The following is a 22,437-nucleotide window of genomic DNA, read 5'->3' on the forward strand; positions in this document are numbered from 1 at the left end:
GCATTACTGGTGGGTACAGATCTGTCACTATAGTACTGGGGTACAGTACTGGTGGGTGCAGGTCTGTCACTGTATAACACTGGGGCACAGTACTGGTGGGTACAGGTTTGTCACTGAATAACACTGGGGTACAGTAGCAGTGGGTCAGGTCAGTCACTGTAACACTGGGGCAAAGTACTTGTCACGACAATACTGGGGTACAGTACTGGTGGGTACAGGTCTGTGACTGTCTAGCACTGGGTACGTTACTGGTGGGTACAGGTCTGTCACTGTATAACACGGATTCAGTACTGGTGGGTACAGGTCTGTCACTAATACTGGGATACAGTGCTGGTGGGTGCAGGTCTGTTGCTGTATAACTGAGGTACAGTACTGGTGGGTACAGGTCCATCACTGTATAACACGGGGATACAGTAATGGTGAGTGCAGGTCTGTCACTGTATAACGCGGGTACCGTACTGGTGGGTACAGGTCTGTCGCTGTATAATACTAAGGTACAGTACTGGTGGGTACAGATCTGTCGCTGTATAACACTGGGGTACAGTACTGATGGGTACAGGACTGTCACTGTATAACACTGGGGTGCAGTACTGGTGGGTACAGATCTGTCGCTGTATGATACTAGGGTATAGTACTGGTGGGTACAGGTCTGTTGCTGCATAACTGGGGTACAGTACTAGTGGGTACCGTTCTGTCACTGTGTAACACTAGGGTACAGTACTGGTGGGTACAGGTCTGTCACTGTATAACACAGGTACAGTACTGGTGGGTGCAGGTCTGTCACTGTATAACACGGTACAATACAGGTCTGCCACTGTATAACACTGGGGTATAGTACTGGTGGGTACAGGTCTGTCACTGTATAATACTGGGGTACAGTACTGGTGGGTACAGGTCCATCACTGTATAACACTGGGGTACAGTAATGGTGAGTACAGGTCTGTCACTGTATAACGCGGGTACAGTACTGGTGGGTACAGGTCTGTCGCTGTAAAATACTAAGGTACAATACTGGTGGGTACAGGTCTGTCGCTGTATAACACTGGGGTACAGTACTGGTGGGTATAGGTCTGTCACTATAACACTGGGCACAGGACTGGTGGGTACAGGTCTCTCTGTACAATACTGGGTACAGTACTGGTGGGTACAGGTCTGTCACTGTACAACACTGGGTACGGTACAGGTCTGTCGCTGTATAACACTAGGGTACTGTAGCGGTGGGTCAGGTCAGTCACTGTATAACACTGGGGTACAGTACTGGTGGGTAGAGGTCCATCACTGTATAACACTGGGGTACAGTAATGGTGAGTACAGGTCTGTCACTGTATAATACTGGGGTACAGTACTGGTGGGTACAGGTCTGTCACTGTATAATGCGGGTACAGTACTGGTGGGTACAGGTCTGTCGCTCTATAACACTGGGGTGCAGTACTGGTGGGTACAGATCAGTCGCTGTATAATACTAGGGTACAGTACTGGTGAGTACAGGTCTGTCACTGTATAATACTGGGGTACGGTACGCGTGGGTACAGGTCTGTCACTGTATAACACTGGGGTACAGGACTGCTGGGTACAGGTCTGTCATTGTATAACACTGGGGTACAGTACTGGTGGGTACAGGTCTGTCCCTGTATAACACTGTTGTGCAGTACTGGAGTGTACAGATCTGTCGCTATATAATACTAGGGTACAGTACTGGTGGGTACAGGTCTGTCGCTGCATAACTGGGGTACAATACTAGTGGGTACCGGTCTGTCACTGTAACACTAGGGTACAGTACTGGTGGGTACAGATCAGTCACTGTATTACACTGGGGTACAGTACTGGTGGGTACAGGTCTGTCACTGTATAATACTGGGGTACAGTACTGGTGCGTACAGGTCTGTCACTGTATAATACTGGGGTACAGTGGTGCGTACAGGTCTGTCACTGTATAACACTGGGGTACAGTACTGGTGGGTACAGGTCTGTCATTGTATAACACTGTTGTGCAGTACTGGTGGGTACAGATCTGTCGCTATATAATACTAGGGTACAGTACTGGCGGGTACAGGTCTGTCATTGTATAACATGGGGAGCAGTACTGGTGTGTACAGGACTGTCACTGTATAACAAGGTACAGTACAGGTCTGCCACTGTATAACATTGGGGTGCAGTACTGGTGGGTACAGGTCTGTCACTGTATAACACTGAGGTACAATACTGGTGTATACAGGTCTGTCACTGTATAACACTGGGGTACAGTACTGGTGTGTACAGGACTGTCACTGTATAACATTGGGTTACATTACTGGTGGGTACAGGTCTGTCACTGTATAACACGGTACAGTACAGGTCTGCCACTGCATAACACTGGGGTATAGTACTGGTGGGTACAGGTCTGTCACTGTATAATACTGGGGTATAGTACTGATGCGTACAGGTCTGTCCCTGTGTAACACGGGCACAGTACTGATGAGTACAGCTGTGTCACTGTATAACAATAGTGTATAGTACTGGTGGGTACAGGTATGTCACTGTACAACATTGGGTACAGTAAAGGTCTGTCGCTGTATAATAGGGTACAGTACTGGTGTGTACAGGTCTGTCGCTGTTTCCCACTGGGGTACAGTACTAGTGGGTACAGGTCTAAAACTAACACTGGGGTATAGTACTGGTGGGTACAGGTCAGTCACTGTATAACATTGGGGTACAATACTGGTGGGTACAGGTCTGTCACTGTATAATACTGGGGTACAGTACTGGTGCGTACAGGTCTGTCACTGTATAATACTGGGGTACAGTACTGGTTCGTACAGGTCTGTCACTGTATAATACTGGGGTACAGTACTGGTGGGTACAGGTCTGTCATTGTATATCACTGGCGTATGGTACGCGTGGGTACAGTTCTGTCACTGTATAACACTGGGATACAGGACTGCTGGATACAGGTCTGTCATTGTATAACATGTGGTACAGGACTGGTGGGTACAGGTCTGTCATTGTATAACATGGGGTGCAGGACTGGTGGGTACAGGTCTGTCATTGTATAACATGGGGTGCAGGTCTGGTGGGTACAGGTCTGACATTGTATAACACTAGGTTACACTACTGGTGGGTACAGGTCTGTCACTGTATAACACTGGGTACAGTACAGGTCTGCCACTGTATAACACTGAGGTATAGTACTGGTGGGTACAGGTCTGTCACTGTATAACACTGGGTACAGTACCGGTCTGTCACTGTATAACACTGGGGTACAGTACTGGTGGGTACAGGTCTGTCACTGTATAATACTGGGGTACAGTACTGGTGGGTTCAGGTCTGTCACTGTATAATTCTGGGGTACAGTACTGGTGGGTACAGGTCTGTCACTGCATTACACTGGGTACGGTAAAGGTCTGTCACTGTATAACACTGTGGCACAGTACTGGTGCGCACCGGTCTGTCTCTGTATAACACTGGGGTACAGTACTGATGCGCACAGGTCTGTCACTGCACAACATTGGGTACAGTACAGGTCTGTCACTGTATAACACTGGGTACGGTACAGGTCTCTCGCTGTATAACACTGGGGTACAGTACTGGTGGGTACAGGCCTGTCACTATAACACTGCTGTACAGTAGCGGTGGGTCAGGTCAGTCACTGTAAAACACTGGGGCAAAGTACTGGTTGGTGCAGGTCTGTCATAACAATATTGGGGTACAGTACTGGTGGGTACAGGTCTGTGACTGTATAGCACTGGGTACGTTAATGGTGGGTACAGGTCTGTCACTGTATAACATGGATACAGTACTGTGGGTACAGGTTTGTCACTGTATAACACTGGGGTACAAGTCTGTCACTTTTTAACACTGGGGTACAGTACTGGTGGGTACAGGTCTGTCACTGTATAACACAGGGGTACAGGTCTGTCACTTTTTAACACTGGGGTACAGTACTGGTGGGTACAGGTCTGTCACTATGACACCGGGGTACAGTGCTGGTTGGTACAGGTCTGTCACTGTATAACACTGGGATACAGTAATGGTGAGTTCAGGTCTGCCACTGTATAACATTGGGGTGCAGTACTGGTGGGTACAGGTCTGTCACTGTATAACACTGAGGTACAGTACTGGTGGGGACAAGTCTGTCACTGTATGACACTGGGGTACAGTACTGGTGGGCGCAGGTCTGTCACTGTATAGCACTGAGGTACAGTACTGGTGAGGACAAGTCTGTCACTGTATGACACCTGGCTACAGTACTGGTGGGTACAGGTCTGTCACTGACACCTGGCTACAGTACTGGTGGGTACAGGTCTGTCACTGACACTGGGGTACAGTACTGGTGGGTACAGGTCTGTCACTAACACTGGGGTACAGTACCGTACTGGTGGGGACAAGTCTGTCTGTATAATACTGGGGTACAGTACAGGTCTGTCACTGTATAACACTGGGGTACAGTACATAAATACATAGAAAATAGGTGCAGAAGTAGGCCATTCGGCCCTTCGAGTCTGCACTGCCATTCAATGAGTTCATGGCTGAACATGCAACTTCTGTACCCTATTCCAGCTTTCTCGCCATACCCCTTGATTCCTCCTACTTGTAAGGACTACATCTAACTCCTTTTTGAATATATTTAGTGAATTGGCCTCAGCAACTTTCTGTGGTAGAGAATTCCACAGGTTCACCACTCTCTGGGTGAAGAAGTTTCTCCTCATCTCGGTCCTAAAAAGCATACCCCTTATCCTTAGACTGTGATCACTTTCTGGACTTCCCCAACATTGGGAACATTCTTCCTGCATCTAAACCTGTCAGAATTTTAAACGTTTCTATGAGATCCACTCTCATTCTTCTGAACTCCAGTGAATACAAGTCCAGTTGATTCAGTCTTTCTTGATATGTCAGTCCCGCCATCCCGGGAAACAGTCTGGTGAACCTTCGCTGCACTCCCTCAATAGCAAGAATGTCCTTCCTCAAGTTAGGAAACCAAAACTGTACACAATACTCCAGGTGTGGCCTCACCAAGGCCCTGTACAACTGTACTAATGTAAATGTGAATTATTTTCTCTCAATCTGGTTCAGTAAAATTACTGAGTCGAATACCTCTTGTGCTTTGAACAAAGCAGTCTTTATTTTTACCGGCCGGCAAGACCTATCAGACAGAAGATATACCCTCTGGATAGAGCGTAAACACTCCCTACGGATAAGTGAAGTTACATCGTAAAGCGACAACAGTTATACATTCTCGGCAAAAGATAACAAGATAGGGCTAGAGTGACATCCTAGTTCAACCTATCTCTTTTGGTCCCTCTTTCCCTTTGTCCACTCATAAGCCGACCTAAGTATGGTCTGATTTTAAACAAAGACCTTCTGTTAATGTTTCAGGTTAATAACATGATTTAATAAGACCTTGAGGTTTTTCTGCAAGCTGTGGGTTTTGTTTCAATATGTGTTAGTGTTGTAACATTTTGCAGTCTCGAGTCCGAGATGTCATGGCTATTCCTCCATGAATTCTTTGTTAGCTTATACTGTCCCTATACAATTCCCACGTTCTCAACTTCAATGTCTCTATACATTTTAAACATTCATATTCCCACCTTTTATCATTCCATGATAACACTTAGGATCATTCCAGGAGTAAAATGTATAGGGAATGTGAACACACCTAATATCCAGAAAAGTTCCCATTTTGCGCATAAACATAAGACATGTAACTCTCGTCTCTGTCTCCCCTCCCATGCGCCGAAACTGTCATATATCAACATTATTATACAGACTGTGGCATACAGACAGTTTCATCTTATGGCTCAGGATTCAGATAAATAGTCCAATTATTTTGCTGATTAAAAGAGTTCAGTTTTCCCGTCTCTCTTAGGTCACCGTCGGTGTAGCTGGCTGTCTATCACTACGGGTAAAAGTTCAAACTGGTCCACGTTCCAATTAGGATGCCAACGGCCTTGTTCAGCTATGGAGAAGAGGAAGTCTGGAACAGAAACAGGAGTTAGAATAACCAGTAAAATCGGTTTGTTAGAGGGTGGTGAGCTTGCAGTGGTGCAGGTGAACCCAGGCACTTTCCCCCTCAACCTTGGCTGCAGTGGGGGTAGTGAGTAACACCTGAAAAGGCCCCTCCCATTGTGGCTCTAATCCCTTCCGAATCCATACTTCCCTGGTGCCACGAGGGACAATTCGGGTAAAACTGGGAGGTCGAGGTGAGCATCTTGAACCTGGTTGTGAACTAGTCGCAGAGCCTGAGTCAGAGAAAGAACATAGGTGGTCATCAGTCGAGCTGAGATCTCATATCTAGGAACAGTTTCCCTCATTAACACCTTAACAACAGTTTGAGCCTTATTGTCCAGGTGAGGGTAGGCTTCAATCCATCTGCTAAACACATCTACTATTACTAACACATATTTGTAACACTGAACTTTTTGCAACTCAATGTAGTCCAACTGAAATGTCTCAAAGGGACCTTCGGGTCGGGGCGTTTTACCCCAATCACAAGGGACTCCCTTCCCTGGATTATGTTGCTGGCCAACCAGGCAACGACTACTGATGTTCTGGGTGAGCGCCTGGAGTCTAGGGTGCCACCAAGTAGCCAAAAGTGTGTCACTCGTAGTCCTTGCTCCACAATGAGTAGCAAAATGCATACATTCAATAACCCATAGAGCCAACTTGTCAGACATGCAAGTCTGTTCCGCGGGAGTGGTCCAGAGTTTAGAAACATTGTCATAAGTACATGCATAATATTTCTACAACAGTTTATCTTTTTCAGGAGCGTCCTCCTGTGCTTTTATAACATCTTGGATGGTTGGCATTGGTTTTTTCGAGGCTAACTTATCCTTCGCAGGATTTTTAGTCTGACTCATAATTTTGGGCACTACCATCTGTTGGTCACGAGAGGCCTGTTTGGCCTCTTGGTCAGGACAACGATTCCCTATATCAACCAGAGAATTTCCGGTAGTGTGGGCAGTACATTTGACAATGGCAATGCGAAGGGGAACATGAGGGCTCGCAACAAATCAGATACTAGCTGTTTATGAGATATCTCATTCCCCTGTGAGGTTAGGAATCCCCTATTTTTCCATAATTGTCCGAAATCATGGGCCACCCCAAAGGCATACCTAGAGTCGGTATAGATATTGACTTTGAGATCTTTGGCCAAGATACAGGCTCGAGTGAGGGCGAATAGTTCAGCTTGTTGAGCAGAATAGGCGGTTTCAAAAGCGGCAGATTCCAAGACCTGATTCTCCTGGTTTACTATGGCGTATCCTGAGATTCGTGTATCTTCTGGATTAATAGAAGTACTTCCGTCAACATACATAAACAATCATGACTGGGTTCCTCCTCATCTTGGGGTGGCTCAGTAAGAATATAGTCTGGATCTTCCATTGGTACATCAACTAAATCTTCCCTGACTGATGTGGCCTCTTAAATTAAAGATAAGCAATCATGACTGGGTTCTTCCTCATCTTGGGGTGGCTCAGTAAGAAAACAGGCCGGATTAATTGCAGTACAGTGCCGAAAGGTCAGTTTAGGATTGCCTGTGATTTCAGTGGGTTCCGTCGGATAGAGTGCCAGTCCACATTGCCCTGCACTGGGATCTCAATCGGATCAATGGGAGTATAACCCACTTGGGAGGGGTCCTCTGCCCACACATGAGGATCCACATAGTCAGGTATGTCCGAGCCAGTATGATGCTGTAGAGCCGTTAAGACCTTCTCGGGGTCCCCATGAAATTGGACTGTTCGGCCATGTTTTACGATTTGCACATCCCGGCTGGTAGGGTCAGCCTCATCTATGGCCTTGGGCACCATAACTCCCAAATCTTTAGCATGGTGAGGGGCTAATACTTCACGAGTAATATGCGGTGCCATTGTTAGGGGCTGTTTCCACAGATTCTTATCCACTTCCACAAAATCTGCCTCTCTTTCCAGTCCATTCACTCTAGCCCTTAATAGAATTCCCTTCACTTCCCCTTCGTGATCCTGATAAAAGTTCTGCAGGTCCTGATTCTTTCCACTGGGATCGTATGCTAGGGTCACGTGATAGGGTGCCTGCGGCAGGTCCAGAGACCACCACTGAGGGGTTCTAGTGGTATAATACTGCCGCTTAAGGGTTTCCTGTTTTACAATAATCCCATCATCTCCACACTCCAAATGCAACTGGAATTTGCAGAGGAGGTCTCTAGCCATCAAGTTACAGTCCAGATTGGTTGTGATAACAACTCGATGTTCCACCGATTCTTCCTGGTAACCCATTTTAACCGGTTCTGACACTGGGAATGTCGAGATTTGTCCCAGGAATCCTGAAAGTTCCTGTGTTTCAGTAGAGGCAGGGAGTTTAAGCTTTGATTGTACAGAAGACATGAAGGCTCCCGTATCTATTAAAAAGGGTTGCCACTCATTCAGAATGGGTTCGTCGTCCGGGGAGGATCCCTGCACAATCAATCGGGGGACAATTGACCAAAGGGGTTGTTCTGGGAGAAGTTAGTGTAAGATCCTCCTCTTCCCCCTTGCCCCCCTCCTCTTCCTCCTCTTCCTTTTCCATGCTGACGGTAGGGGCAATTTTTATTCCAATGTCCTTCCTGCCCACAATTAAAACAGTCAATTCCTCTTACCCAGTCCCGGCCTCTTCCCATACCATGCCGGGGACAATAGGGAGGTTTATTAGCAGGGCTCGGGCCGTTTGGTTGTTTAGTATAACCGTATCCTTGCTTATCCATCCAATCCTGTATGCAACACTGTGGTTCTATTGATCCTTCCTCCCGAGATGGCTCTTCCTTTCTAGTCACGTATTCAGTCTTGACCCGGGTTGGGGGCGCACCACCCCCTCCCCTTTCTTTTCCTGCCAATAATATCTAACTGCCCTTTCCATTTGTCCGGATAGCGTGAGCAATCAAATAGTTGTTCGAAGATCACATAGACATCTATAGTGGGGTGGTCTGCAGCTTGTTGTGCATCAGGGTTTGGCATTGGTCTGACAGGGAATTGGTGTCGGGACTTTGGGATCTTTGAAATCATTTCTAGGTCGGAGGATGTTTCGGAGCTGTCTGACTGCTTGACAGTTCTGCGTCTCGATCGGCGGGGGTGTTTGCTATGTCTTTCACAACTTGGACTGGTAGATTGACTCGAAGATTTACGGGACTGTCTGTGAGTGAGATATAGTTCTGCCCTTTCGAGTGTGAGATCTGGTCCTTTCGGCTATATTGCTTGTGAACTGGGGATCCGAATCGCTATCAGAGGATGAGGAGTCAGTTTGGGTTTGTTGCTTTGGTGGTATGGGGTTATTTTTAACTCCTCTCGCCGGAGTGTAAGGTGGAGGGTGTTGGGAAGAGGACTAGAGCAAGGGGCCATGGGGTGCGGGAGGCGCCGTTGGGCGCTGAGTCAGTGACCACTCATCAATTTCATCATCAGCCTCGGTTAACACAAAGCCAGCCATTTTACTATGTAGTCGGTCAATACCTTTCTCAGAGGTCCCAGAGGATCTCTTAGTAAGTTTCTCGTGCGCACATTCTTTTTTTTAAGACGTCTACAGTTTTAACATGGGTTCCCTCCGTCAATGAAAGCCCTAATTTAATAGCATTTGTTCGCCAACTTGACAGAAGTGATGCATCTTTTAATTTTTTTTTTGACAATCCCTGTGCTTTTTTTTTTACTACCTCTACGCTTCTAGTGCCACCTAGAAGCCATTGATCATCTCCCAATAATTTGTTCAGGGCTCCTGATAATTTTCTAAAGTCTTCAGCTCTCTCAGGGAATTCTTCACATAACTTTTGTAACGGACTACCCGCATCCGTTGTTTTATCCAATTGATTACCCATTATTGTGTCGTTACGCGTTCACGTAGTCGTGCGATTTAAACAAACTTAAAACGAGCAGACTTTACTGAAAAACAGACTTTACTGAAAAACAGACTTTCTAATCTAACACACAGCCGCGTCGCCCCGCGGCTCGCGTCTCCACGCGATTCCACCGAAACACGCCTGACAAACTCAACACACAGCCGCGTCGCCCCGCGGCTCGCGTCTCCACGCGATTCCATCGAAACACGCTTGACAAACTCAACACACAGCCGCGTCGCCCCGCGGTTCGCGTCTCCACGCGATTCCACCGAAACACGCTTGACAAACTCAACACACAGCCGCGTCGCCCCGCGGCTCGCGTCTCCACGCGATTCCATCGAAACACGCTTGACAAACTCAACACACAGCCGCGTCGCCCCGCGGCTCGCGTCTCCACGCGATTCCACCGAAACACGCTTGACAAACTCAACACACATCGACTTACAGAAATCAGCACTGACTTCGAGATTTGCGTTGCTGCGCGTTCGCGTCGGCCCACGTTTACTCGCTCGCGCCGCCGCACGTCTCGCGTCGTTGCGCGTCAGCGCTGCTGCGCGTTCGCGTCGGCCCTACCTTCCGAATTGCTGCGGGATTTAAATTCAATCAGAGCCTAGACGGGCCAAGTGATATACAAGGTCGACGTCATACCTGAATTGAACACCTATCCTCTATTTAATTCCCCATAAGCCTTATTTTATTCCCTGTGAGCCTAATTTTCTAAATTTGATTTCTTATGAGCCTTATTTAATTTCTTTTAGTCTCCAAATTTCCCTATCCTTTCGCGTCACTGCGCAGTTTAAATCCAATCAGTCAATGAAAGCCCTAATTTAATGGAGTTTTTCTGCCTACTGGACAGGAGTGATTTATTTTTTTTTTTAGACTGCAGTGGAATTTTTCTCATAATTTAAAATCTCAGAACATTTTGTTTTCAGCACCTATTTAGTACGTTACTTTTTTTTGTCTTTTCCATAACTAGAGAGAAGTCTGGCACGTAGGCTGTGGACTGCTTTTCGTTATCTCAATTGTTCCAGCCTCAAGGTCGTGTTATTTAATATAATATTTTTTTTTGAATCCATCTCAGTTGTTTTGCTGTGCCTTCTCTGAATGTTTTCTTTCAACAAGTTTTTCTTTTTTTTTTAACCACCGAGACCATGTAATTTTTTCTTTTTTTTTCAACAAACCTATCCTTTGTGCATTTCCTGGCTCCGTAACTTATCATCCGAATATACGTAATTCAATAAGGTTCACACTCTTAAACTTCCCACATACAGGACAACACTACGAAGGGTTAAAACAAACTTTCATTCTGTTTGAGATAAAACAAACCACAACTCCCCGGCTTTTTTTTTTTACAGTAAAAATCACAGAAGCATTTCTCATTTAAACAGACATTCACAAGAGTCTCTTTTCTTTCCTATTAATTTTTGGATCCATGATTGATCATCTATCCCTATCTAGCTCTAACTATAACCTATCTTTCCAAGTCGCTGCTTGGTTTGCGTCATCGCGCAATTTCCCTATCTCTATCCCTATTCTAAGTTTGAAAGGTATTCACCAGATTGTCCTGGATCTCGTTCAGACACTACCTGAGAACCAGCGAGTGGCCAAACTTTCCTCAGACTTTTGAAACCGGGGGAAACTGGAGCAGTATTGAAATCATACTCACTCCAGTGGCCACTTTCCCCTCGTCTCGTCCAAGGCTAGTCTGGCTCTTAATTCGCAAGTTTTCGGCAGTCGTCCGTTGAGATCCCACTTCTGACACCAAATGTAAATGTGAATTCTTTTCTCTCAATCTGGTTCAGTAAAATTACTGAGTCGAATACCTCTTGTGCTTTGAACAAAGCAGTCTTTATTTTTACCGGCCGGCAAGACCTATCAGACAGAAGATATACCCTCTGGATAGAGCATACATACTCCCTACGGATAAGTGAAGTTACATCGTAAAGCGACAACAGTTATACATTCTCGGCAAAAGATAACAAGATAGGGCTAGAGTGACATCCTAGTTCAACCTATCTCTTTTGGTCCCTCTTTCCCTTTGTCCACTCATAAGCCGACCTAAGTATGGTCTGATTTTAAACAAAGACCTTCTGTTAATGTTTCAGGTTAATAACATGATTTAATAAGACCTTGAGGTTTTTCTGCAAGCTGTGGGTTTTGTTTCAATATGTGTTAGTGTTGTAACATTTTGCAGTCTCGAGTCCGAGATGTCATGGCTATTCCTCCATGAATTCTTTGTTAGCTTATACTGTCCCTATACAATTCCCACGTTCTCAACTTCAATGTCTCTATACATTTTAAACATTCACACTAACACCTCTCTGCCCCTGTACTCAAATCCCCTCGCTATGAAGGCCAACATGCCATTTGCTTTCTTAACCGCCTGCTGTACCTGCTTGCCACCTTCAATGACTGATGTACCATGGCACCCAGGTCTCGTTGCACCTCCCCTTTTCCTAATCTGTCACCATTCAGATAATAGTCTGTCTCTCTATTTTTACCGCCAAATTATCCAGATTATACTTCATCTGCCACGCATTTGCCCACTCACCTAACCTATCCAAGTCACTCTGCAGCCTCATAGCATCCTCCTCGCAGCTCACACTGCCACCCAACTTAGTGTCATCGCAAATTTGGAGATACTACATTTAATCCCCTCGCCTAAATCATTAATGTACAGTGTAAACAGGTGGGGCCCCAGCACAGAACCTTGCGGTACCGCACTAGTCACTGCCTGCCATTCTGAAAAGTACCCATTTACTCCTACTCTTTGCTTCCTGTCTGCCATCCAGTTCTCAATCCACATCAGCACACTACCCCCAATCCCATGTGCTTTAACTTTGCACATTAATCTCTTGTGTGGGACCTTGTTGAAAGCCTTCTGAAAGTCCAAATACACCACATGGGTGTACCCATGGTCGCTATATAACACTGGGGTACAGTACTGGTGGGTACAGGTCTGTCGCTGTATAATACTGGGGTGCAGTACTGGGGGGTACAGGTCTGTCGCTATATAACACTGGGGTACAGTACTGGGGGATACAGGTCTGTCACTGTATAACACAGTGGCGAGTGATGCAGTTTTGTCAATTTTTCAATGAATTGTATTGGTTGGGTAAGATATTTCCCGACTCCTGATTACTTCGGACCCAGTTTGGGGAGCTGTCAGATACATGTCGATACCAGCTTCTGTTTTCGGGGATAGCTTTGGATTCAACAGTTTGAAGGGCATCCTGAAAAAAAAGACTAACTTTTTCTATCGGTTATTTAGATTTGCAGTCGATCATAACAAAGAAATAGGAGCAGGAGTAGGCCATAAGGCCCCTCGAGCCTGCTCCACCATTTAATACGATCATGGCTGATCTGATCATGGACTCAGCTCCACTTCCCTGCCCGCTCCCCATAATCCCTTATTCCCTTATCGCTTAAGAAACTGTCTATCTCTCTCTCAAATTTATTCAATGACCCAGCTTCCACAGCTCTCTGAGGCAGCGAATTCCACAGATTTACAATCCTCTGAGAGAAGAAATTCATCCTCATCTCAGTTTTAAATGGGCAGCCCCTTATTCTAACATTATGCCCCCTAGTTCTAGTCTCCCCTATCAGTGGAAAAATCCTCTCTGTATCCACCTTGTCAAGCCCCCTCATAATCTTATACATTTCGATAAGATCATCTCTCATTCTTCTGAATTCCAATGAGTAGAGGCCCAACCTACTCAACCTTTCCTCATTAGGTTGAGGCTGCAGGGTGACTTGGACAGGTTAGGCGAGTGGGCAAATACATGGCAGATGCAGTATAATGTGGATAAATGTGAAGTTATCCACTTTGGGGGGCAAAAACACGAAGGCAGAATATTTTGAGAATAGCGGCAGATTAGGAAAAGGGGAGGTGCAACGAGACCTGGGTGTCTTGGTACAGCAGTCATTGAAAGTTGGTATGGAGGTATAGCAGGCGGTGAAGAAGGCAAATGGCATGTTGGCCTTCATAGCGAGGGGATTTGAGTATAAGAGCAGGGAGGTCTTACTGTAGTTGTACAGGACCTTGGTGAGGCCTCACCTGGAATATTGTGTTCAGTTTTGGTCTCCTAATCTGAGGAAGGATGTTCTTGCTATTGAGGGAGTGCAGTGAAGGTTCACCAGACTGATTCCCGGGATGGCAGGACTGACATATGAGGAGAGACTGGATCGACTCGGCCTGTATTCACTGGAGTTTAGAAGGATGAGAGGGGATCTCATAGAAAAATATAAAATTCTGACGGGACTAGACAGGTTAGATGCAGGAAGAATGTTCCCGATGTTGGGGAAGTCCAGAACCAGAGGACACAGTCTTAAGGATAAGGGATAAGCTATTTAGGACTGAGATGAGGAGAAACTTCTTCACCCAGAGAGTGGTGAACCTGTCGAATTCTCTACCACAGCGAATTGTTGATGCCAGTTCATTGGATATATTCAAGAGGGAGTTAGATATGGCCCTTGCGGCTGAAGGGATCAAGGGGTATGGAGAGAAAGCAGGAAAGGGGTACTGAGGGAATGATCAGCCATGATCTTATTGAATGTAGTGCAGGCTCGAAGGGCTGAATGGCCTACTCCTGCACCTATTTTCTATATTTCTATAAGTCAACCCACTCATCCCCGGAATCAACTAGTGAACCTTCTTTGAACTGCCTCCAAAGCAAGTATATCCGTTCTTAAATATGGAAACCAAAACTGCACGCAGTATTCCAGGTGTGGCCTCACCAATACCCTGTATAACTTAGCAAGACTTCCCTGCTTTTATACTCCATCTCCTTTGCAATAAACGCCAAGATTCCATTGGCTTTCCTCATCACTTGCTGTACCTGCATACTAACCTTTTGCGTTTCATGCACCAGGACCCCCGGGTCCCGCTGTACTGCAGCACTTTGCAATTTTTCTCCATTTAAATAATAACTTGCCTTCGATTTTTTTTCTTCTACCTCACGCTTTCCAACATTATACTCCATCTGCCACATTTTTGCCCACTCACTTAGCCTGTCTATGTCCTTTTGCAGGTTTTTTGTGTCCTCCTCACACATTGTTTTTCCTCCCATCTTTGTATCATCAGCAAACTTGGCTACATCACACGCAGTCCCTTCTTCTAAGTTGTTTATATAAATTGTAAATAGTTGGGGTCCCAGCACTGATCCCTGCAGCACCCCACTAGTTAATGATTGCCAACCTGAGAATGAACCATTTATCCCGACTCTCTGTTTTCTGTTAGTTCGTCAATTCTTTATCCATGCTAATATATTACCCCCAACCCCGTGAACGTTTATGTTGTGCAGTAACCTTTTATGTGGCACCTTGTCAAATGCCTTCTAGAAGTCCAAGTACACCACATCCACTGGTTCCCCTTCATCCACCCTGTCCGTTACATCCAGCAAATTTGTCAAACATGACTTCTGCATCATAAATCCATACTGACTCTGCTGACTGAATAATGCTTTTCCAAATGTCCTGCTACTGATTCTTTAATCATGGACTCCCAACATTTTCCCAACCACAGAGGTTAGGCTAACTGGTCTATAATTTCCTGCTTTTTGTCTGTCTCTTTTTTTAAAATAGGGGCGTTACATTTGCGGTTTTCCAATCTGCTGGGACCTCCCCAGAATCCAGGGAATTTTGTTAAATTATAACCAATGCATCCACTATCCCTACCGCTACTTCTCTATAGACCCTAGGATGCAAGCCATCAGGTCCAGGGGATTTATCCATCTTTAGTCCCATTATCTTACTGAGTACCACCTCCTTAGTGATTGCGATTGTGTTAAGTTCCTCCCTCCCTATAGCCACTTGACTGTCCACTGTTGGGATATTTTTAGTATCCTCTACCGTAAAGACGGATACAAAATATTTGTTCAGAGTTCCTGCCATCTCCATGTTCCCCATCATTAATTCCCTGGTCTCGACCTCTAAGGGACCAACATTTACTTTAGCCACTCTTTTCCTTTTTATATACTTTTTTATATCAGCGGGGCGCTCTTGATGATTGGTGTCGCCTCGGCTGATGCTGCGTTGCTTTGAAGCTAACGTCGCTATTGTTACTGTTATTGATCTGCCCCTTGGCTCCTGTCGATTACTGATTTCTCCCGTGGTTGTTCAGGATCTTACTTTTATTTCTGAGAAACTGGCTTCAAAATGTTGTTTCAAAATGTCTCTTTAGAGAATCTTCATTTACAGAATTGATGAACTTTCCCTTATTGATTCTGAACTTTTCACTATCTTTTGAACAACTGCTATCAACAACGGACTATTCTATTTCGACTCGACCTCAAGAAATACTTTAAATCATTTCTTGGCTCCTGACACCTATGGGTCATAGACTACATTAACGTTTTCAGCCTAACTCAAATCATGCTTTACACTCTATCATTTAATCATGCCTTTGTAACTTAATTTCCGTGGCCATTCGCACATTTTGCCTGCAGCTCCGGACCTGAGTTCTATCACTAATTTCTCTTCCTTTTCCTCTTTCTTCATTACCCTCCCCCAGCCGTCATGCCTCCTTTTCTTCTTCTGCCGTCATGAACTCTACCCTCACTAACTCCTATTCTCCGCTGAGTATCATCCTCCGTGCTTTTCTGCAGCCACTCAAGACTTGACTCCCTCCTAATTAATTACACAGCTTCCCTCTGTGCCTCTGCCCTCCTTCAAAAGACCCTTATTGCTGCCTCCTAGCGAGCAGCAAGCCCACTGGTCTGATCTTCCTCTCTTTCCGTCCTAAGTGCCTGCTGCGAGCTAATCTCGCCAACCTTCTCCCTGCTCTGCCACTCTGGACTCCGCCAGTACATTAGGTATCATCGCACCTCACCACATTTCCCTTCAAAATGTACTATCACTTGTATATAAGGGCCTTGCCATCCATGACCTTATTGTGGACGGCCAAATTGGCATCATGGCATTGACAGAGACATGGTTGAGGGGAAATGTCACCGTTCTCCTGAGTGAAGCTACCCCACCTGGCTATACTTTCCGTCATTGTTCATGCCCATACTGCCTGGGTGTTGCTGTAGACCTTGAATAAGTGCCTTAGGATGTTTATTACATTGAAGGCGTTATATAAATATAAGTTATACAGTACTGATGGGTACAGGTCTGTCACTGTATAACACTGGGGTACAGTATTGGTGGGTACAGGTCTGTCACTATAACACTGGAGTACAGTACTGGTGGGTACAGGTCTGTCACTGTATAACACTGGGATACAGTACTGGTGGGTACAGGTCTGTCACTGTATAACACTGGAGTACAGTACTGGTGGGTACAGGTCTGTCACTGTATAACACTGGGGTACAGTACTGGTGGGTACAGGTCTGTCACTGTATAACACTGGGGTACAGTACTGGTGGGTACAGGTCTGTCACTGTATAACACTGGGGTACAGTTCTGGTGGGTACAGGTCTGTCACTAACACTGGGGTACAGTATTGGTGGGTACAGGTCTGTCACTATAACACTCGGGTACAGTATTGGTGGGTACAGTTCTGTCACTATAACACTGGGGTACAGTACTGGTGGGTACAGGTCTGTCACTGTATAACACTGGGGTACAGTACTGGTGGGTACAGGTCTGTCACTATAACACTGGGGTACAGTATTGGTGGGTACAGGTCTGTCACTATAACACTCGGGTACAGTACTGGTGGGTACAGGTCTGTCACTGTATAACTCTGGGGTACAGTACTGGTGGGTACAGGTCTGTCACTGTATAACTCTGGGGTACAGTACTGGTGGGTACAGGTCTGTCACTGTATAACACTGGGGTACAGTACTAGTGGGTACAGGTCTGTCACTGTATAACTGGGGTACAATACTAGTGGGTACAGGTCTGTCACTATAACACTGGGATACAGTACTGGTGCGTACAGGTCTTTCCATCAAATACTCTCGGGGCAGGTATAGCAAGGGTTTAATACCGTTAGTTTCTGTAGGCCTCCTATGATCAATATTTGTATGAATTGAGAGTCCTTTGTTAAATGTTGTTCTGCAGTGGGACGTTGGTGATACACACAGGCATGGGTGGAATCTTCAAGTATTGAGGCTGGCCCTTTAGCCTCCTTGGTTTTAGGAGAGGCGTTGACAATGTAAAATTGACCTTTTAGTTTCAGCTTTAGCTGTTTGAAATAACTCCAGCTTTGCACAAACCTTCATCCATGCTTTTGTTATTTCCAGACGCGACTGTGTCCATGCTCTCCTGCCCAGCCTCCCTCCGTCAGCTTGAACTCAACCAAAACTCTGTTGCACATGTCCTAACTTGCAGCAAGTCCCGTTTATCTGATCTATATTCGCGACCGGTGCGTCAACATCTCTATTTTAATTCTCATCCTGTCTTCAAATCCCTCCAGGGCATCGCACCTCCCTATCTCTCTAACACCCTCCAGCTCTCCAATTCTTGCGCATGCCCGATTTTCTTCGCTCCACCATTGGCGGCTGTGCCTTCAACTATCTCGGCCCTGAATTCAGGAATTCCCACCTCTCGAACTCTTTCTCCTCCTTGACGGCACTTCTTAAAACCTACCTCTTTGACTAAACTTTTGGGTACCTGTCCTAATATCTCATTTTGCGCTCGGTGTCAAATATTATTTGCTAACCACTCCTGTGAAGCACCTTGTGATGTTTTATTGCTTTAATCATCATTATAGGCAGTCCCTCGAAATCGAGGAAGACTTGCTTCCACTCAAAGTAAGTTCTCAGGTGGCTGTACAGTCCAATATGGGAATTACAGTCTCTGTCACAGTGTTTGAAGGAAAGGGTGGGTGGGGAGTCTGGTTTGCCGCACGCTCCTTCTGCTGCCTGCGTTTGGTTCCTGCATGCACTTGGCGACGAGACTCGAGGTGCTCAGCGCCCTCCCGGATGCACTTCCTCCACTTAGGGTGGTCTTTGGCCAGGGACTCCCAGGTGTCGCTGGGGATGTTGCACTTTATCAGGGAGGCTTTGAGGGTGTCCTTGAAACCTTTCCTCTACCCACCTGGGGAATCGCTTGCCGTGTCGGAGTTCCGAGTAGAGCGCTTGCTTTGGGAGTCTCGTATCGGGCATGCAGACAATGTGGCCTGCCCAGCGGAGCTGGTCAAGTGTGGTCAGTGCTTCAATGCTGGGGATGTTGGCCTGAGCGAGAACATTGACGTTGGTGCGTCTGTCCTCCCAGTTGATTTGCAGGATCTTGCAGAGGCATCAAAATGCCCTGCACAGCCCTGGACAACGTGGACCATTTTCCATACCTCGGGAGCCTACTATCAGCAAGGGCAGACATCGACGACAAGGTCCTGTAGGCGCTTGCCTGAAAATAAGAAAAAAGCTCCGCACCTACCTTTTGCTCCTGCATCCTCCAGTGATCTCGGTCGGAGGCCTCCTGTTCCAGCGCGTTCACGTCTTGGAGATGTGGATTGAGAAGCTGGAGTCACGTGGCACTGGACAGCCAATGACGGTGCGGTATTCTCATTCATAATAATGGGAACTCCGGAACTCCGCAAGTGAATGAAACCCCCTCCCCCCCCCCCCCCAAAACACCCAAACACAAATAAAACATTAATTTAAATTAAAGTTAATGAAATGTGTTAGAAAAAAATATATATTTTTCGGATTTAAAAAAATAATAATTAGGGTTTAAAATAAACTCACCTTAATGGATAGGGTTTTTAACATAAAAATGTGTTTTAAAATTTTATTTTTATATGTTTTGAAACTCTTACGCTGGTAAACATAGGCTATGCACTTGCTTTTACCAGGCGCAAGAGTTTGAAGGACATTCGTTGGGCAAGAGTTGGGCAAATAGCTCAATCCCTCCCACGCGAATGTCCTTTTCCCGAAGATGTGTTGGATCTGTCAAGCCAGAACTTGACAGATCGGAAAAGCCGGTTTCGGCGCATGCATATTCCGTCCGGATCCGGTGAGGCCGAAATTTCAGGCCCCTTTTCTTCAGTTCTGCCAATACTGAACTGAAAGTAAGGTGTTGGCTTCAGTAGCTGTGTAGCTGGAAACTTTTGATTAACAGTTTAATTTGCATTTAGCTGTAGTCCCTTACGTTGGATGTGATTGTCTTTATGATAAGCAGCTGAAGTAAAGCCATTGGGATCACTTGAAAGGACTTTGCATAACCTGCTGATGTTAACGTGCAATAGACCAGGTCCTACAGAGCTCCACTGTTCTAAACCCGGGGAGGCATTGAATGTAATAGCTTAGCACCTTTCCTAGCATGTTTGACCAGTGCCAGATTTCAAATCTGATCACATCCAGGAAGCTCCTCGAACTAAGAGGATACTGGTTCCCTCAGGTGTGCCCTTCCCCCTCATCTTCCACCTTAGAACATCCTTTCTTGTCTCTATTGTGTATACTACTCTGGTCCGTGGTCCTTTAAACCTTCCTTGATCCTCCTAATCTGCAAATAGTCCATCCTTCTCCCTGCCGGCCCACCTTTCAACCGTGTCCTCTCCTCATTCTTAGCACCAAAAATTGTGCAACTCCTTACCTCCCTGTCACAGAACTTTACAGTACAGAAGGTGGTCACTCAGCCCAACGCCCCTCTGCCCTCTCTCTGAAAGAACTCTTCCCCTCGCGCCCTTTATAAATGTTTATTTTTCAGGTATTTGCGCCCCCCCCCTCACACACCCCTTTAAGTGCTATTATGGATTCTGCTTCCAGCATTGTTTCTGTAGAGTCTTTCCCTCCAATCCACAAACTAGCCTGATGTAATCATCACTTCTTAATTTGTCTAGTCTCCGTTATGTTCTGTTCAACCGTGGTCCCAGCCTGCACCTTGGGCCTCAGGCCTCCATTCGGCTTTCTCCATGTCCGGCGGTCGTTGCCCACGCCCCGGCGGTCATTACCCACATCATCATCACCATCATAGGCAGTCCCTCGAAATCGAGGAAGACTTGCTTACACTCCAATACAAGAGCCACAGTCCCTGTCACAGGTGGGACAGACAGTCGTTGAGAGAAAGGGCGGGTGGGGCTGGTTTGCCGCACGCTCTTTCTCCTGCCTGCGCTTGGTTTCTTCATGCTCTCGGCGATGAGACTCGAGGTGCTCAGTGCCCTCCCGATGCACTTCCTCCACTTCGGGCGGTCTTGGGCCAGGGACTCCCAGGTGTCTGTGGGGATGTTGCACTTTATCAGGGAGGCTTTGAGGATGTCCTTGTAACAGAAGAACATAAGAAATAGGAGCCGGAGTAGGCCATACAGCCCCTCGAGCCTGCTCCACCATTCAATAAGATCATGGCTGATCTGATCATGGACTCAGCTCCACTTCCTTGCCCGCTCCCCATAACCTTATCCCCTTATCGTTTAAGAAACTCTCAATTTCTGTTTTAAATTTATTCAGTGTCCCAGCTTCCACAGCTCTCTGAGGCAGCGAATTCCACAGATTTACAACCCTCTGAGAGAAGAAATTTCTCCTCATCTCAGTTTTAAATGGGTGGCCCCTTATTCTAAGAACGTGCCCTCTAGTTCTAGTCTCCCCCATCAGTGGAAACATCGGGCCCAAGTTTTGGGCCAGCCTAGAACGGGGCAGCCCCGAACTGGACGCCCGTTTTTCGCGCCACAAAGTGCGCCTAAAAAAAAACTTACAGATTCTCCGGCTCCCTGCTGGTCCTCTGGATTCGGGCGCAGCGCAGCACGAGCTGTAGGGTGCGGAGCCAGGTTCCTGCACTGAAAATAGTGCCGGGACCTCTGCACAGGCGCGCTACAGTGGGCGCACATGTGCAGTAGCTCCAAAACTGTGTGGAAGGGCCCGAAGCAGGCAGCCCCTAGCCCTGGCCGAATGGCCTCACTGGGGCTGTGTGCATAAGGCTGCCTCCCACGCCCAGCTCCTGCTTCCTCCCGACCCGACTCGACTCCCGCTTCTCCCCCCCCCCCCCAACCCGGATACCGACCCGACTCCCGCTTCCCCCCCCGCCCCCGGACCGGACCGGATCCGACCCCCCCGGACTGGACTGGACCCGACCCGCGCTCCCCCCCCACCACCTGACTTCCCTCTCCCTCCCACCACCCCCCCCCGACCTGACCCGCGCTCCCGACCTCCCCCCGCCTGGACCGGACCTGACCTCCCTCCGCCCGACACGAACCGAACCGACCTAACCCGACCCGACCTCCGACCCGCACTCCCGACCCGCGCTCCCCCCGACCCGACCCGCGCTCCAGACCCCGGACCCAATCCGACCCAACGCCACCTACCTGTAAATCTGGTGCTGGGGACAGGCCCTGCCCGAAGTCTTGGGCCCGGCCCGTTCAGCCTCCCCCCCCCCCCCCTTCTCCTTTCCGCCCTCCCCTTCTCTCTCCCCTTTCTCCTTCCCTTCCCCCTTCTCCCTTCCCCCCTTCCCCTTCTCCTCTCCCCCCCCCCTTTCCCCTTCTCCTCTCCCCCCCCTTTCCCCTTCTCCTCTCCCCCCCTTTCCCCTTCTCCTCTCCCCCCCTTTCCCCTTCTCCTCTCCCCCCCCTTTCCCCTTCTCCTCTCCCCCCCTTTCCCCTTCTCCTCTCCCCCCCTTTCCCCTTCTCCTCTCCCCCCCTTTCCCCTTCTCCACCCTTCTCCTCTCCTCTTCCCTTTCTCCCCCTTCTCCTCCCCCCTTCCCTTTCTCCCCCTTCCCTTTCTCCCCTTCCCTTTCTCCCCCTTCCCTTTCTCCCC

At 47.3% G+C, this 22,437-nt stretch overlaps 1 protein-coding gene across 1 annotated transcript in view; it reads left to right on the top strand.

Annotated features, from left to right (window-relative positions):
- The window catches only part of LOC139281563 (serine/threonine-protein kinase B-raf-like), a 163,210-nt gene that overhangs the window by 24,224 nt on the left and 116,549 nt on the right, over window positions 1-22,437 (top strand). The gene's annotated exons all lie outside the window — the stretch shown is intronic.

Source organism: Pristiophorus japonicus, chromosome 15, assembly GCF_044704955.1.
Source record: "Pristiophorus japonicus isolate sPriJap1 chromosome 15, sPriJap1.hap1, whole genome shotgun sequence".
In the NCBI taxonomy this organism is placed as follows: Eukaryota; Metazoa; Chordata; class Chondrichthyes; family Pristiophoridae; genus Pristiophorus; species Pristiophorus japonicus.